This window comes from Oncorhynchus nerka, linkage group LG2 (assembly GCF_034236695.1).
Source record: "Oncorhynchus nerka isolate Pitt River linkage group LG2, Oner_Uvic_2.0, whole genome shotgun sequence".
Lineage (NCBI taxonomy): Eukaryota > Metazoa > Chordata > Actinopteri > Salmoniformes > Salmonidae > Oncorhynchus > Oncorhynchus nerka.
Window position 1 is genome coordinate 11,194,141 of NC_088397.1, and position 18,091 is coordinate 11,212,231.

General features: G+C 41.2%; 1 pseudogene; it reads right to left on the reverse strand.

Moving 5' to 3' along the window:
• The window catches only part of LOC135573677 (DNA-binding protein SATB2-like), an 88,846-nt pseudogene extending 72,534 nt beyond the window's left edge, over positions 1–16,312 (reverse strand).
• Positions 16,313–18,091: the final 1,779 nt, after the last annotated feature.

Sequence of the window (18,091 nt, forward strand, 5' to 3'; positions counted from 1 at the left end):
GAAGCATAAATAAACATAAATATGGGTTGTATTTACATTGGTGTTTGTTCTTCACTGGTTGACCTTTTCTTGTGGCAACAGGTCACAAATCTTGCTGCAGTGATGTCACACTGTGGTATTTCACCCAGTAGATATGGGAGTTTATCAAAATCGGGTTTGTTTTCGAAATCTTTGTGGATCTGTGTAATCTGAGGGAAATATGTGTCTCTCTCTCTCTCTGTCTGTCTGTCCGTGTGTCCGTGTGTCTGTGTGTCCGTGTGTCTGTGTGTGTCTGTGTGTCTGTGTGTGAGTGTGTCTGTGTGTCTGTGTGTGAGTGTGTCTGTGTGTCTGTGTGTCTGTATGTCTGTGTGTGAGTGTGTCTGTGTGTCTGTGTGTCTGTGTGTGAGTGTGTCTGTGTGTCCGTGTGTCCGTGTGTCTGTCTGTCCGTCTGTCCGTCCGTGTGTCCGTGTGTCTGTCTGTCCGTGTGTCCGTGTGTCTGTCTGTCCGTGTGTCCGTGTGTAAGTGGATGTGTTTAACTAGTAAATGAACAACAATTTGACCAACTAGGGACATTTTGTTTGGTCCCCACAAGGTAAAATGTTATTTCTGGGGGGTTTAGGGTTAAGGTTAGAATTAGTGTTGGGGTTAGAATTAGGTTTATGGTTAGGGTTACGGTTAGGGTTAAGGGTTAGGGAAAATGGGACTTTGAATGGTACTGAATTGTATGTCCCCACAAGGTTAGCTGCGCAAGACTGTGTGTGTCTGCTTGTGTATGTGTTCCTCTGTGTGTTCCCCTACCTCCGAGGGGCCGTAACGGGGTGCCGTTGAGGCGCGTGCGTGGACCCGTGGGGCTCCCGTTGCCCTCCAGACGGCTCATCTTGCCCGGCGGGGGGGCGCAGGTGTCCGGGCTGTCCCCTCTCTGCTCTGGACTGTCCCGCTGACAGGGGCTCTCAGTACCACCACGCTCCATCCCCCTCCAACCTCCAGGAGGGACTCCCAACAGAGCGTACGGACCTGCAGACAGGAGAGAGAGAGAGGAGAGAAAGAGATGGAGAGAGAGCGAGCGAGACAGAGGGAGAGAAGTTACCCTTCAACATAGTCACTGAACTAGGATCAGTGTACCCTCTGCTAAACTTAGTTTATCTAGTAAGAGTCTACAGGCAACTATCTACATCTTACTGGTGTTGACATTGTGGAGACTCCTTCAAATCAGATCAGGGTTGAAATACTATCTGTTTTCTTTCAGATATGTGGAGCGTTTGAAAAGAGACAGAGGCATTGGGTCAATTGATTTGCACTTTTGGGATGATTCCATTGGTTCCATTGTGCTACATATATCTGTTGTTTAGCTGGAATGGAATGTTTGTATCCTGTTCATTTGACTGTGATACTGTATGTGGTTGTGTCACCTAGCTGTCTTAAGATGAATGCACCTACTTACTGTCACTCTGGATAAGAGCATGTGCTAAATGACTAGAATGTCAAATGTAAATGTTTTACATACAGATCTCATATGACTGTGTTTAATTATTATTGTAATACAATATATTGATGTCACAAATGTAAAAGAAAAGGTTACATTTCACTGTAAAATCAGTAGTACGACCTCTGAGAGTCAGGTGGATATTGTAGCATTTAGCAAAACGAGTTCATTATTTGTCTCTCTGAAATGAAACCATCAAGTGATAGATTTAAAACAAATAGATGTCTGTTGTTGAACAACCCCATGTCGATATGAGATAGTGAAAAAACACCAATCTGTTTCATCATTTCTTTCAACAATAAAAGCTAATTTCTCAACATTTCTGAAAAAAGATAAATAGCATTTTGAAATGAAACCCTTCTTTTGTATCAAACTCATCACACGGAGATGACCGCTTCATACGTTCATGCTGTGTTGGAGGCGTTCATGCTGTGTTGGAGGCGTTCATGCTGTGTTGGAGGCGTGAGTGCTGTGTTGGAGGCGTTCATGCTGTGTTGGAGGCGTTCATGCTGTGTTGGAGGCGTGAGTGCTGTGTTGGAGGCGTGAGTGCTGTGTTGGAGGCGTTCATGCTGTGTTGGAGGCGTGAGTGCTGTGTTGGAGGCGTGAGTGCTGTGGTCATTTCCTCCGTGTACCCATCCACCCTCCCATACTGAAGACATTACTTTTTATTTACAGATGACGAGAGCAGAAAAAGCAGACCACAACAAACAAACAGCAACCCAGCATCTGGTGGAAATCACCAGGCTCATTACTGTAAATAATATTACTGACTGCTATCAGACTCTATAGTCTTCTACACAGCAAATCCCATGCTAGGTAGGACTGTCAATTTACATATCAGTCATCTACACAGCAAATCCCATGCTAGGTAGGACTGTCAATTTACATCTCAGTCATCTACACAGCAAATCCCATGCTAGGTAGGACTGTCAATTTACATCTCAGTCATCTACACAGCAAATCCCATGCTAGGTAGGACTGTCAATTTACATCTCAGTCATCTACACAGCAAATCCCATGCTAGGTAGGACTGTCAATTTACATCTCAGTCATCTACACAGCAAATCTCATGCTAAGTAGGCCTGACAATTTACATCTCAGTCATCTACACAGCAAATCTCATGCTAGGTAGGCCTGTCAATTTACATCTCAGTCATCTACACAACCAAATCCCATGCTAGGTAGGCCTGTCAATTTACATCTCAGTCATCTACACAACCAAATCTCATGCTAGGTAGGACTGTCAATTTACATCTCAGTCATCTACACAACCAAATCTCATGCTAGGTAGGCCTGTCAATTTACATCTCAGTCATCTACACAGCAAATCTCATGCTAGGTAGGCCTGTCAATTTACATCTCAGTCATCTACACAGCAAATCTCATGCTAGGTAGGACTGTCAATTTACATCTCAGTCATCTACACAACCAAATCTCATGCTAGGTAGGCCTGTCAATTTACATCTCAGTCATCTACACAACCAAATCTCATGCTAGGCAGGCCTGTCAATTTACATCTCAGTCATCTACACAACCAAATCTCATGCTAGGTAGGCCTGTCAATTTACATCTCAGTCATCTACACAACCAAATCTCATGCTAGGCAGGCCTGTCAATTTACATCTCAGTCATTTAGCAGACACTCTTATCCTGAGTGATTTACAGGAGCAATCAGGGATACGTGCCTTGCTCAGGGGCACATTAACAGATGATTTTTTTCACCTCTGGGATTTGAACCAACAACTTTTCAGTTACTGGCCCAACACTCTAACCACGAGGCTACCTGCCACCCTGTCTGTCGCCAGAGATGATACAGTATGTATAGCCAGGTCTACGGTTTGACCAAAAGGCTATGCCACTAATCTAGGGTGTGATAGTTGGCTTTTCAGGCAAAGTTATTTATAACAACAGGCTATAACTTGACGCACTACTTTCAAGACATAAAGGTTCCCAATTAATGAGCAACCGTCTTCGCTCCAAGGCAAGAACTTCTGAGGTAAAGTAACTGCTGCCTCTAGCGGACGGAGGTGTTTTGGAACCTGGAGGAACCGTGTCTGAGATCTGACGACTTCCATTGGCTGTCTGACTTTAGCTCACCGGGCTAACACAGTCTCGTGGCCGGCAGGACAATCGGGTTTGAACCCTCAGACTGTCACACAACTATTATAGAAGCAGGAGCAGTCTGCTGCCTATCTGGCTTCAGCTCAGCGGGCTAACACAGTCTCATGGTGTGCAGGAGACATGGGTTCGAACTGCAGTCTGCCACCACCCTCTAGACGTAAAGGCTATCTGTCATGCAATCTGATGTGTTTGTTTCACAATCTGTGGTTTCCCCTGGCATGATAATGAACCCATTCTGGCCTAAAAGCAGCACATGATGACAATAAAACGCACATGCCAAATGAATAACAGCCTTTAAAAGGAGCCTTCCAACACAAACTCAGAATATTGTAATACGGAGGAACTGGAGCTGCCTCTCCCTCAGTTTAATGGGAAAGACCAGTCACTTTCTTTCCCATAGGACTGCATAGCTGAGGCATCCTAGGCCTGGCAGTGAGGGGATCCAGCCACAACATATCATAGGGACCTGGGTGATCTGAGGCAGCAGTCTAATACCATGTTCACACTATCATGTTGACCTGAACTGTCAGCAGTCTAATACCATGTTCACACTATCATGTTGACCTGAACTGTCAGCAGTCTAATACAATGTTCACACTATCATGTTGACCTGAACTGTACAGTGACCCCCCCCGGGTCTCTCCCTCTCTGATCCAGTACCACATACTCCCCCCCCCCCTCTGGTCTCTACCTCTCTGGTCCAGAACCACAGACCCCCCGCCCCCTCTGGTCTCTACCTCTCTGGTCCAGCCACCAGACATCATGCTATGGGACCAGAGCCCTGGTCTCTCCCTCTCTGGTCCAGAACCAGACATCATGCTATGGGACCAGAGCCCTGGTCTCTCCCTCTCTGGTCCAGAACCACAGACCCCCCCGGGTCTCTCCCTCTCTGGTCCAGCCATCAGACATCATGCTATGGAACCAGATCCCTGGTCTCTCCCTCTCTGGTCCAGAACCAGACATCATGCTATGGGACCAGAGCCCTGGTCTCTCCCTCTCTGGTCCAGAACCAGACATCATGCTATGGGACCAGATCCCTGGTCTGGTCCAGAACCAGACATCATGCTATGGGACCAGAGCCCTGGTCTCTCCCTCTCTGGTCCAGAACCAGACATCATGCTATGGGACCAGAGCCCTGGTCTCTCCCTCTCTGGTCCAGAACCAGACATCATGCTATGGGACCAGATCCCTGGTCTCTCCCTCTCTGGTCCAGAACCAGACATCATGCTATGGGACCAGAGCCCTGGTCTCTCCCTCTCTGGTCCAGAACCAGACATCATGCTATGGGACCAGATCCCTGGTCTCTCCCTCTCTGGTCCAGAACCAGACATCATGCTATGAGACCAGATATTATGGGAGAGCTAGGCCTGATTGGAGAGCATTGTGTAATTAAAAGCTTATAAATCTTAACAGCTATTGACTAAACACTCTATCCCCCCCGAGCATTGCAGATCTGCTTCTGATAAACACGTCTACATGGGATTTGGGAAAGACAGGCACAGGATTAAACACCTCCCCTCCGCCCCGCCCCCCGTCATCTCTGCACCCAGAGTCATTAACAGGGAGAAATTATTACCAGACATGTATGTATGAAGGGGAAGGATATGTGTTGGGTGTCCTCTACCTCTGCCAACATAGGTCTCTCTCTCTCTCTCTGACACACACACACACACACACACACACACTTTAGTGTTCACAGCTCTTCACTTCGCCTCTCATCACACCAGTCCTGTGAGTTTGTCCAGTGGCCAGTTGTCAGACTGATTGAATGGATGGATGACTCTCAGTACATGAGATCTCCTCCTGATAACATCTGATGACATCACACAGCAGTGCCCTCCAGCTTTAATCCACACGACTAGACCAGAACAAGGGCTGTCACAAATGGCACTCTATTCCCTATGTAGGCTCCGGTCAAACCTAGTACACTATAGGGTATAGGGTGCCATTTGGAATGCATCCAGGGGCTGAGTAACCAAACAAAAAAGTCCTGTACAAAAGAGTTGCTGTATACAAACCCCTCATTGAGAGTATTATGTCTGAATATTCCAGGAGCTCGGAGGATGATGGAAGGCTCACAACGCATTAGGCTTGACGGAGTTGACATCTCTTCGTATATCAACGCCGTCAACATGCTCTCTTAGACTGTTTACAGCTACTCGGTCATTGAGACTGTTGAAGTATATGACTGATGTAACTGAGAAGAAGTGAACAATGCACCACTACGTGATGTTTATGGTCTGGTGATGAAAAGGACCATATAGAAAAGGGGTTTTAAAAGATTTAACATGATATATGTTTCTATTTCTTATTTTCAAGTGTCTATTAGGTGTTGTTCCTTCCTCTTCTTGTTGTTATTAAAGATAATAATAATAATAATAACAATAATGATAATAACAATAACAATTGAGATAAATTGACACCCTTTACCATGGCACTTTGAGATTTATTTTAAACTGCCAAACCCTTACGCACCACTACACTTTGTATACCAGGGTTGGCTGGCCTTCTCTAGTCACTCGTAGGCTCAGGCACTGGTATACTTTTATTTACAAAGCCATTTTGGGTTTACTACCTTTTTATTTGGGCATTTTTATTGTTCAGAAATGTGGTGGGAACTCTCTTCGTTTGCTGGACTTTATCCTGCTTTAAATCACTGATGAATGATCTTGAGACTGATTCCCTGACCTGTCAATGTTTTTAATATGCTGTTTTTGATTTGGTTATACTCTTGTGAATTCTATGGTTTTTGCTAGATTACTTGTAGTTTTTCATGTTGTTTGTCTGTAATTTTTGTAATGACTTGGTGCTGCCTATCTTGGCCAGCACACTTTTGAAAAAGAGATTTTAAATCTCAATGAGCCCTTCCTGGTTAAATAAAGGTTAAATCAAATAAATCAAATAAATAAATAATAACAATAATAAGAATCACAATAATAATAATAATAATAATAATAATAATAATAATAATAATAATAATAATAATAATAATAATAATAATAATAATAATAATAATAATAATAATAATAAATAATAATAATAATAATAATAATAATAATAATAATAATAATAATAATGATAATAATAATAATAATAATAATAATAATAATAATAATAATAATAATAATAATAATAATAATAATAATAATAATGATAATAATAATAATAATAATAATAATAATAATAATAATAATATAATAATGATAATAATAATAATAATAATAATAATAATAATAACAATAATAATAATATTGATAATAACAATAATAATAATAATAATAATAATAAATAATAATAATAATAATAATAATAATAATAATATTATTATTAATAATAATAATACCAATAATAAAAAATAATAACAATAATAAAGATTATGCTGTACGCTCTTAGAATCAGTGACTTGAGGAACGTTGGAGATCCTCCAAGGAACCATTTCTAGTCAATGCTTCATATTTGCACCTTCGGTTAGTTGAGGGGTTCTTGGAGGACCCTTTAATGCCACCCTGTAGTGGAGGTGTGGCTTAGTAGGGGCGTGGCTTTAAGATAGATCTTTTATGGTCCCCGTTAGAGTAAATGCCATTGTTGTTCATCTGTTCTGTTGTATTGCCGTCACATGTTAAGGTTGAACACTAACCGTTTGGTAGCTTCAATGAGGCTAAACGAGGTGTATGACTTCCTCAAGAGCCTCTATGCAAATTCCAAAGTTGGAATAGTTGCCACTTTATTACTGTATGTAATCAGCAATGTTAATATTATTATTATATTAGAATATGTAACATGCATAAATATTCAAGGAACATTATAATTTGCTGTGTACAAAATGAACATGATGAACAGGAATGACATTTATGTTAACAAGTGACCAAAAAATGTAGAAGCCACGCCTCAAATAAGCCACGCCTCTAATCTGATGCCACCTCGACAATATCGTATTAAAAATGTTTAAAAAATGAACTGCTCCCGTCACAAAAAGGTTCCGGTTTGAACCAGTCTTCTACTCTGACCCCGGCCTCATGAAGGCCATGCATTCTCAATATAAACATACACATACAGACACACAGAAACCACTTCAAGCATACAACACTGGGAGACTGTACAGACACATAGAGACCACACACTGGAGCAACTACACTCACTACAGTATACTACACACACTGGAGCAACTACACTCACTACAGTATACTACACACACTGGAGCAACTACACTCACTGCACAGTACAACTACACTACACACTGGAGCAACTACACTCACTACAGTATACTACACACACTGGAGCAACTACACTCACTACAGTATACTACACACACTGCAACTATACTACACTACACACACTGGAGCAACTACACTCACTACAGTATACTACACACACTGGAGCAACTACACTCACTACAGTATACTACACACACTGGAGCAACTACACTCACTGCAGTATACTACACACACTGGAGCAACTACACTCACTACAGTATACTACACACACTGGAGCAACTACACTCACTGCAGTATACTACACACACTGCAGCAACTACACTCACTACAGTATACTACACACACTGGAGCAACTACACTCACTGCAGTATACTACACTCACTACAGTATACTACACACACTGGAGCAACTACACTCACTACAGTATACTACACTCACTACAGTATACTACACTCACTACATTATACTACACTCTCTACAGTATACTACACTCACTAGAGCATACTACACTCACTACAGTATACTACACTCACTACAGTATACTACACTCTCTACAGTATACTACACTCACTACAGTATTACATTACATTACATTTAAGTCATTTAGCAGACTACACACACTGGAGCAACTACACTCACTACAGTATACTACACTCACTACAGTATACTACACTCACTACATTATACTACACTCATTACAGTATACTACACTCACTAGAGCATACTACACTCACTACAGTATACTACACTCTCTACAGTATACTACACTCTCTACAGTATACTACACTCAATACAGTATACTACACTCTCTACAGTATACTACACTCAATACAGTATACTACACTCTCTACAGTATACTACACTCACTACAGTATACTACACTCACTACAGTATACTACTCTCATTACAGTATACTACACTCTCTACAGTATACTACACTATCTACAGTATACTACACTCATTACAGTATACTACACTCACTACAGTATACTACACTCACTAGAGCATACTACAATCCTACAGTATACTACACTCATTACAGTATACTACACTCACTACAGTATACTACACTCACTAGAGTATACTACACTCACTACAGTATACTACACTTACACTCACACGGATGGCAAATGTACTAGACAACACAGGGTCAACATAGTAACACACAGTCATACCATTCACTGTGAACACCCAGTACTGCATTTGCCATATTTTATTAAAGTACCATTCAATGATTTTCTCTTCAAAATACCTTTCAATGCTAGTTTGATAACTTGTTTCAACTCAAACTTTAACTCAAACATGGAGCCAATTGATGGAATTGAATCAAACCTACCACACCATGTTTTTATTAACTAGGCCTACTGCCCACCCATGCCCATTCATTCTGAAAACTACAAGCTTCTACCTGTGTCCCTGTGTTAACAACAGATGGTGTGTGATCTCTAATGTTAAGGAAGTCTTCAGTTTTTTCTCGCCTGAGTTAAAATACCTCAGAATAAGCTGTAAACCATACTATTTACCAAGAGAGTTTTCATCTATATTTTTTCATAGCTGTCTATTTACCACTACAAACGGATGCTGGCACTAAGACCACACTCAACGAGCTGTATAGCGCCATAAGCAAACAAGAAAATGCACATTCAGAAGCGGTGCTCCTAGTGGCCGGTCATTTTAATGCAGGGAAACTGAAATCTGTTTTACCACATTTTTACCAGCATGTCACCTGTACAACTAGGGTTGACAAAATTCTAGATCACCTTTACTCAAAACACAGAAATGCATACAAGGCTCTCCCTCTTTCTCCATTTGGCAAATCTGACCATACCTCTATCCTACTGTTTCATGCTTACAAGTAAAAACTCAAACACGAAGTACCAGTGTGAAGTGGCCCGATAAAGTGGATGCTAAACCACAGGACTGTTTCACTTGTACAGACTGGAATATGTTCTGGGATTCATCCGATAACAGTCAGGATTTTACCACACTAGTCATCGGCTTCATTAATACGTTTATCCCAACCAGAAGCCATGGATTACAGCCAACATCCACACTGAGCTAAAGGCTAGAGCGCCGCTTACAAGGAGTGGGACATTAATCCGGACGCTTATAAGAAATCCCGCTACGACCTCCGACGAACCATCACACTGGCAGAGTGTCAATACAGGACTAAGATCGAATCGTACAGTACTACGCCAGCTCTGGCACTTGTTGTATATGGCAGGGCTAGAAAACTATCCCACATTACAAAGGGAAACCCGGCTGTGAGCTGCCCAGTGACACGAGCATACCAGATGAGCTATATGCCTTCTATGTTCGCTTCGAGGCAAGCAACACTGAACCATGCATTAGAGCACCAGCTGTTCAGTACGACTGTGTGATAATGCTCTCCGTAACCGATGTGAGCAAGACCTTTAAACAGGTTAACATTCAAAAGGCCGCAGGGCCAGACGGATTACCAAGACGTGTACTCCGAGCGTGCACTGATCAGCTGGCAAGTGTCGTCACTGACATTTTGAACCTCCCCCTGACCCAGTCTGTATACCTACATGTTTCAAGCAGCCCACCATAGTCCCTGTGCCCAAGAATGCCAATGTAACCTGTCTAAATGACTATCGCCCCAAAGCACTCACATCTGTATTCATGAAATGCTTTGAAAGGTTGGTCATGGCTCACATCAACACCATAATCACACTCACCCTGGACCCATTCCAATTCATATACTGCCCCAACAGATCCACAGATGACGCAATGTCATTTTTTTGTGCCTTTTTTTCAGCCCAATTTTGATATTGTCTCATCTCTGCAACTCCCCAACGGGCTCCAGAGGTGAAGGTCGAGTGTCCTCCGAAACATGTCCCACCAAACCGTGCGTCTTAACACCTGCCCGCTTAATGCTAAAACCAGCCGCACCAATGTGTCGGAGGAAACACCATTCAACCGACGACCAAGGTCAGCCTGCAGGTGCCCGGCCTGCCACAAAAAGTTCCTATAGCGAAATTAGTTAAGTAAAGCCCCCCTGGCCAATTGTAAGCCGCACTATGGGACTCCCGATCAAGGCCTGGGATCGAACCCAGATCTGTGGTAACACCTCTAGCAGTGCCTTAGACCACAGCCCCACTTGGGAGGCCCCAGATGATGCAATCTCTATTGCACTCTTACACTACCCTTTCCCACCTGGACAAGAGGAACACCCATGTACGAATGCTGTTGTTGACTACAGCTCAGCGTTCAACACCATAGTGCCCTCCTAGGTCATCACAAAGCTAAGGGCCCTGGCACAGAACACCTCCTTCTGAAACTGGACTTCCTGACGGGCTGCCCAGAGTCGGTGAGGGTAGGCAACAGCACATCCGCCACACTGACCCTCAACACAGGGGCCCTCAGGGGTGGGTGCTTAGTCCCCTCATTTACTCTGTTCACCCATGAATACGTGGCCGCGCATGACTCCAACACCATCATTAAGTTTGCCGACAACATGACGGTGGTAGGCCTGATTACCAACGACGATGAGACAGCCTATAGGGAGGAGTTCAGAGACCTGGCAGTGTGGTGCCAGAACAACAACCTCTTGTGTATACTGTGCATTCAGAAAGTATTCCGACCCATTTCCTTTTTCCACATTTTGTTACGTAACAGCCTTATTCTAAAATTGATTAAATAAAACATTTTTCTCATCAGTCTACACGCAATACCCATAATGACAAAGTAAAAACAGGTTTTTGCTCATTTTTGCTAATTTATTAAAACCAGAAATACCTTATTTACAGAAGTATTCAGACCCTTTGCCATGACACTCGAAATTGAGCTCAGGTGCATCCTGTTTCCATTGATCATCCTTGAGATGTTTCTAGAACTTGATTGGAGTCCACCTGTGGAACATTCAATTGATTGGACATGATTCGGAAAGGCACACACCTGTCTATATAAGGCCCCACAGTTGACAGTGCATGTCAGAGCAAAAACCAAGCCATAAGGTGGAAGGAATTGGCTGTAGAGCTCTGAGAGAGGATTGTGTAAAGACACACATCTGGGGAAGGGTACCAAAAGATGTCTGCAGCATTGAAGATCCCCAAGAACACTGTGGCCTCCATCATTCTTAAATGGAAGAAGTTTGGAACCACCAAGACTCTTCCTAGAGCTGGCAGCCCCGCCAAACTGACAAATCGGGGGAGAAGGGCCTTGGTCAGGGAGGTGACCAAGAACCCGATGGTCACTCTGACAGAGCTCCAGAGTTCCTCTGTGGAGATGGGAGAACCTTCCAGAAGGACAACCATCTCTGCAGCACTCCACCAATCAGGCATTTATGTTAGAGTGGCCAGACGGAAGCCACTCCTCAGTAAAAGGCACATGACAGCCTGACAGCCCGCTTGGAGTTTGCCAAAAGGCACCTAAAGGTCTCTCAGACCATGGTCTGATGAAACCAAGATTAAACTGTTTGGCCTGGATGCCAAGTGTCAATTCTCGAGGAAACCTGGTACCATCCCTACAGTGAAGCATGGTGGGGCGGCAGGGTAGCCTAGTGGTTAGAGTGTTGGACAAAATAACTGAAAGATTGCTAGTTCAAATCCCTGAGCTGACAAGGTACAAATCTGTCGTTCTGCCCCTGAACAGGCAGTTAACCCACTGTTCCTAGGCTGTCATTGAAAATAAGATTTTTTTCTTAAACTGACTTGCCTAGTTAAATAAAGCTTTAAAAAATGTTTTTAAATGGTGCTGGCAGCATCATGCTGTGGGGATGTCTTTCAGCGGCAGGGACTGGGAGACTAGTCAGGATCGAGGCAAAGATGAACGGAGCAAAGTACAAAGAGATCCTTGATGAAAACCTGCTCCAGAGTGCTCAGGACCTCTAAGCACAAAAACTCAAAGCACACAGCCAAGACAACGCGGGAGTGACAACGCAGGAGTCCCTGATGTTCTTGAGCGGCCCATCCAGAGCCTGGACTTGAACCCGATCGAACATCTCTGGAGAGACCTGAAAATAGCTGTGCCAAGCTTGTAGCATCATATCCAAGACAACTCAAGGCTGCAATCGCTGCCAAAGGTGCTTCAACAAAGTACTGAGTAAAGGGTCTGAGTATTTATATAAATGTCATATTTCCGTTGTTTTTTTTTGTACATTTGCAAAAATGTACAAAACCCTGTTTTTGTCTTGTCATCGTGTGGTATTGTGTGTAGATTGATGAGGGGGGGGAACAATTGAATCAATTTTAGAATAAGGCTGTAATGTAACAAAATGTGGGAAAATCAAGGGGTCTGAATACTTTCCGAATGCACTGAAGTTATCATTACTCATTGTGAAGTTATCATTACTCAATGTGAAGTTATCATTACTCAATGTGAAGTTATCATTACTCAATGTGAAGTTATCATTACTCAATGTGAAGTTACCATTACGCATTGTGAAGTTATCATTACTCAATGTGAAGTTATCATTACTCATTGTGAAGTTATCATTACTCAATGTGAAGTTATCATTACTCATTGTGAAGTTATCATTACTCATTGTGAAGTTATCATTACTCATTGTGAAGTTATCATTACTCAATGTGAAGTTATCATTACTCATTGTGAAGTTATCATTACTCATTGTGAAGTTATCATTACTCATTGTGAAGTTATCATTACTCATTGTGAAGTTATCATTACTCAATGTGAAGTTATCATTACTCAATGTGAAGTTATCATTACTCAATGTGAAGTTATCATTACTCATTGTGAAGTTATCATTACTCATTGTGAAGTTATCATTACTCAATGTGAAGTTATCATTACTCAATGTGAAGTTATCATTACTCAATGTGAAGTCATTACTCATTGTGAACATTACAATGTGAAGTTATCATTACTCAATGTGAAGTTATCATTACTCATTGTGAAGTTATCATTACGCATTGTGAAGTTATCATTACTCATTGTGAAGTTATCATTACTCATTGTGAAGTTATCATTACGCATTGTGAAGTTATCATTACTCATTGTGAAGTTATCATTACTCAATGTGAAGTTATCATTACTCATTGTGAAGTTATCATTACTCAATGTGAAGTTATCATTACTCATTGTGAAGTTATCATTACTCATTGTGAAGTTATCATTACTCAATGTGAAGTTATCATTACTCATTGTGAAGTTATCATTACTCAATGTGAAGTTATCATTACTCAATGTGAAGTTATCATTACTCAATGTGAAGTTATCATTACTCATTGTGAAGTTATCATTACTCATTGTGAAGTTATTATTACTTACAGTCTTATTACATCTTTTACTTTTCTATTATTTGTCTATTTTCTGGTTCTCTGCATTGTTGGGAAGGGCCTTAAGTAAACATTTCACTGTTAGTTTACACCTATTGTTTATGAAGCATGTGATGAATAAAAATAGGATTTTATTTGAATGAACCATTTAACTGTATGCTTAATGAGGGAGACACGCCCATGGTAAGAGGCCTAGCTTTTGCATGTACTGTATTACATAGAATCAAATAACGTTAAAGTAGGAAAATGGTAAGGGGGCATTTCATTCAGTCATTTTTTTTAAATAGTCAAGCCCTGAAGTTTTATTTTGGGAGAGAGAAATGGACAGAAATCTGTCGGAACAACGTTTTTCTCTCCGCTTGGCATACTGCAGTGAAACCAAGTTTATCCAAATGAAACCGGCATTTTGATGGAACCGATAAATTACTGCTGTTGACATTTTTGGGGACAATAGGCTTCGTCTTGCTGAGTGCAACGCTGCTCTTTCTCTCGCTGTAAAAACGTTTGAGCACAAAATGTGCCCTGTCCACTCATTAGGCCAGCTTATAAATGTTACATTTTAGCTGACACTTTTTTAAATGAAAGGTTGTAGACATTTATGCAGGGTAGGGTGATTATTTATTCACCTTATGGTGCAAGACAGCTTGATCAGTCCGGTTGCTCATTCGTTTGTCTTCAACATATGAACATTCAAACGCGCTAAAATTCCTGAATTTGACCCGTGACTTGTTTCCGATAAAACATTTAAATGCAGTTGAGAATATACACATGGAAAAGTATTGATACGTCAACGTCTCAATCAAAAAGTAGGTCTATAGGCTAGACCTATAGCCAATGGTTTGACTCGGGACACTACGCATTTTACTTGTATACATTAAAAGTTTAAATAAAACTCTAAAAGAAGAGTAATAATTCAGTAGCACTACATTTTCAAACTCAAAACGAAACTAATTTCACTAAGATAATGCATGTTGGATAGCTAGGTACGCAATATGATAAATTGTCCTAAATGAATTCGCATGGATAATTGCAAATTGATATAGGCTCTACCTGATACTAACCCGTGCAAAGTGTATTTTGCATTCAACACAGTGAGCTCGTCTTTGTTTTGCGTAATGATTTAATCAGAACGTGCACACTCCTCAAGTAGATTTATAAAAGTATAATAATGATTATAATTATAATAATTGTCAGTAGTAAAACTGTTGATACACTTTATTGTTCATGTGGAATGTATAATGTACATTTATTTTTTATCTGAAATCTAAAAGTGTTAGGCTACAATGAAACATCTAAATATGAGATAATATAATCCAAACCAAATATTATTATCATAGCTAATAATAGTTATTATATGGTAATCTAATGATAGAGCATTATTTACGCTAAATTATCGCCAAAACATTGACACCTTGCTCATAATTTTTATTCTTCACCCATTTAGGCTATTAATTTTAACAGCCAATTATTCAGGCTAGACGCACGACCAGAACATTGTTGATACATTCATTAAATGTACATTGTATTGGGCCTAATATTAACGACCATTAATTAAAAGCATTTTTATCCTTTAAAATATTACTATTACTATTAGAATTTGGCCTTGGACCATTGTTGTTATTATCACTGTTATAAACTGACACCTAATACTTTTATTAGTATTTGTAATGTTGGTAAAGTAGGCTCAAGCTGGCTGAAAAGATGAGGCTCATAATAAAAAGTGTATGTGAACAGGTTGTACTCACTGTTTACGTGGTGTCTGTACCTCGCCTGGTTGGGTAGAAAGCTCTGTCCATTGATGATAAGTATTGAATCCAGGGCTGGACTGGGGGATGTTTCGGGGAGCAGAAGTCAGAAAGCAGTCACTCGGAGCTCGATGGTTCTTCTCCGCGCTCTACTTGAGTGTGACAGCAAAGCAGCTTGACAGAGCGCAAGCGAGAGGACGATAGATACGGCAGATACAGGAAATACGCTCTGTGTGCTTGCTTGGGTGTTTGTTTGTGTGTGAAGGGGGTGGAGAGAGAGAGACCTCACTGTCGGAGCTCCTAGATTGAACCGCCTATAAAGCGCTCGAGGGGATGGACGACAGGCAGCACAATTTAAGATTCCACGTTTGTTCATTTATTCCTTGCTTTGCAGAGGATATGAAGTTAGAATGTTTTTACTTTACCTTTACTACCGGAGCCATAGATGGACTCAACGAATAGTGGAAGCAGCAAGGTAACCACATATCGGACCGTTGGTTATGCTATAGATGATACGAGAGAGGGAGGTAACGGAGATTTCGTTTGACAGGGTGCGAGAGAGGAGGTATCAGATGTTATTACGATATAAAGGAGGAAGGATCAGAAGCTATTATACTGTATATCCATTCAACATCAGTCATTGGCCTTTGTAACGTTGCACATGGACGGCTTTCATGCTAATCAAAATTCAGCTCCTCCCTTTTGAGCAGGTGATCCAAACATGTCTGGAATGGCAACAATTCACATTGTCCGATTGATCACAATATCGGGGTGCAATCTGTCTCCGCTCAATCTGTCTCCGCTCAATCTGTCTCCGCTCAATCTGTCTCCGCTCAATCTGTCTCCGCTCAATTGTCAACTTTCAAGAGATCATTCTGACACATCATGTAGACTACAGTCAAACGCTGAACCTGAATGTTCTGGTGCTTAAACAGAACAACGATTGATACCGTTTGACTTGGTGCGTAACCGCGTAATAATGTCCTCCTCGACGTGCAATATATATGCTTAAAACTCATGCAGTATTTAAGATGAAATGACTAACATAATTCAAATCAAATCCTATAGCAAGACTATAGCAATCAAATGAGTGTCGTAAATGTAATGTTGGTTTCACTTACTTCCTATTAACTAACCCGAGTCAGATTCAATGTTTTTCTAATCTTGTTGAGGAAAAAGAGAATGTATCTCATGGATTCTCACCACACACACACACACACACACAGACAGACACACACACACACACACACACACACACACACACACACACACACACACACACACACACACACACACACACACACAGAGAGACACAAACTATAATAAACTTAATTCACATGTATAGGGTGTAGGCATATTCTATGCTGTATAGCCTGATAAAATAGTGTAACATTTTCACAAGACAGACCCAGGGCCTACATAAACGCCATGTGTTCAAAATATTTTGTTAATCGACTATAAAAACAGCGTTCTGATTGCCAACACGTTTATAGGCTTACAACTGATACCCAGATAGTCTATATATAAGGTGTTAGGCATCGGCGTACATAACGTCTGTACCAACGAACATTCCCTCTGTGTTGGTGGCGTATTAAATGACTGTAGTAAATTGGTCGCGGCCACAGGCATTCTGTAACTAGGCCTACTGGCCTATAGTTTCTGTGAGTGCATGACATATATGATTTTCCTTTGACTTGGAAGTTTAAATAATATTTCATTATAACGTTGTTCACGTTGTTATGAAATATTCCACACGTTTTGTAGTCAACAAAATTGCATATCAATGAAACATCCAAGCCAACATATCAATCAAAATACCAAACATGCAGCAATTAATTACAGTCAAGACGTTCTACTGACCGTACCTACGGTACTACGGTCAGTAGTTATAGGTCTACCATACGGTCAGTAGTTAAAGGTCTACCATACGGTCAGTAGTTAAAGGTCTACCATACGGTCAGTAGTTAAAGGTCTACCATACGGTCAGTAGTTAAAGGTCTACCATACGGTCAGTAGTTAAAGGTCTACCATACGGTCAGTAGTTATAGGTCTACCATACGGTCAGTAGTTATAGGTCTACCATACGGTCAGTAGTTATAGGTCTACCATACGGTCTACCATACGGTCAGTAGTTAAAGGTCTACCGTAAGTTCAGTAGTTATAGGTCTATCATACGGTCAGTAGTTATAGGTCTACCATACGGTCAGTAGTTAAAGGTCTACCGTAAGTTCAGTAGTTATAGGTCTACCAATCGGTCAGTAATTATAGGTCTACCATACGTTCAGTAGT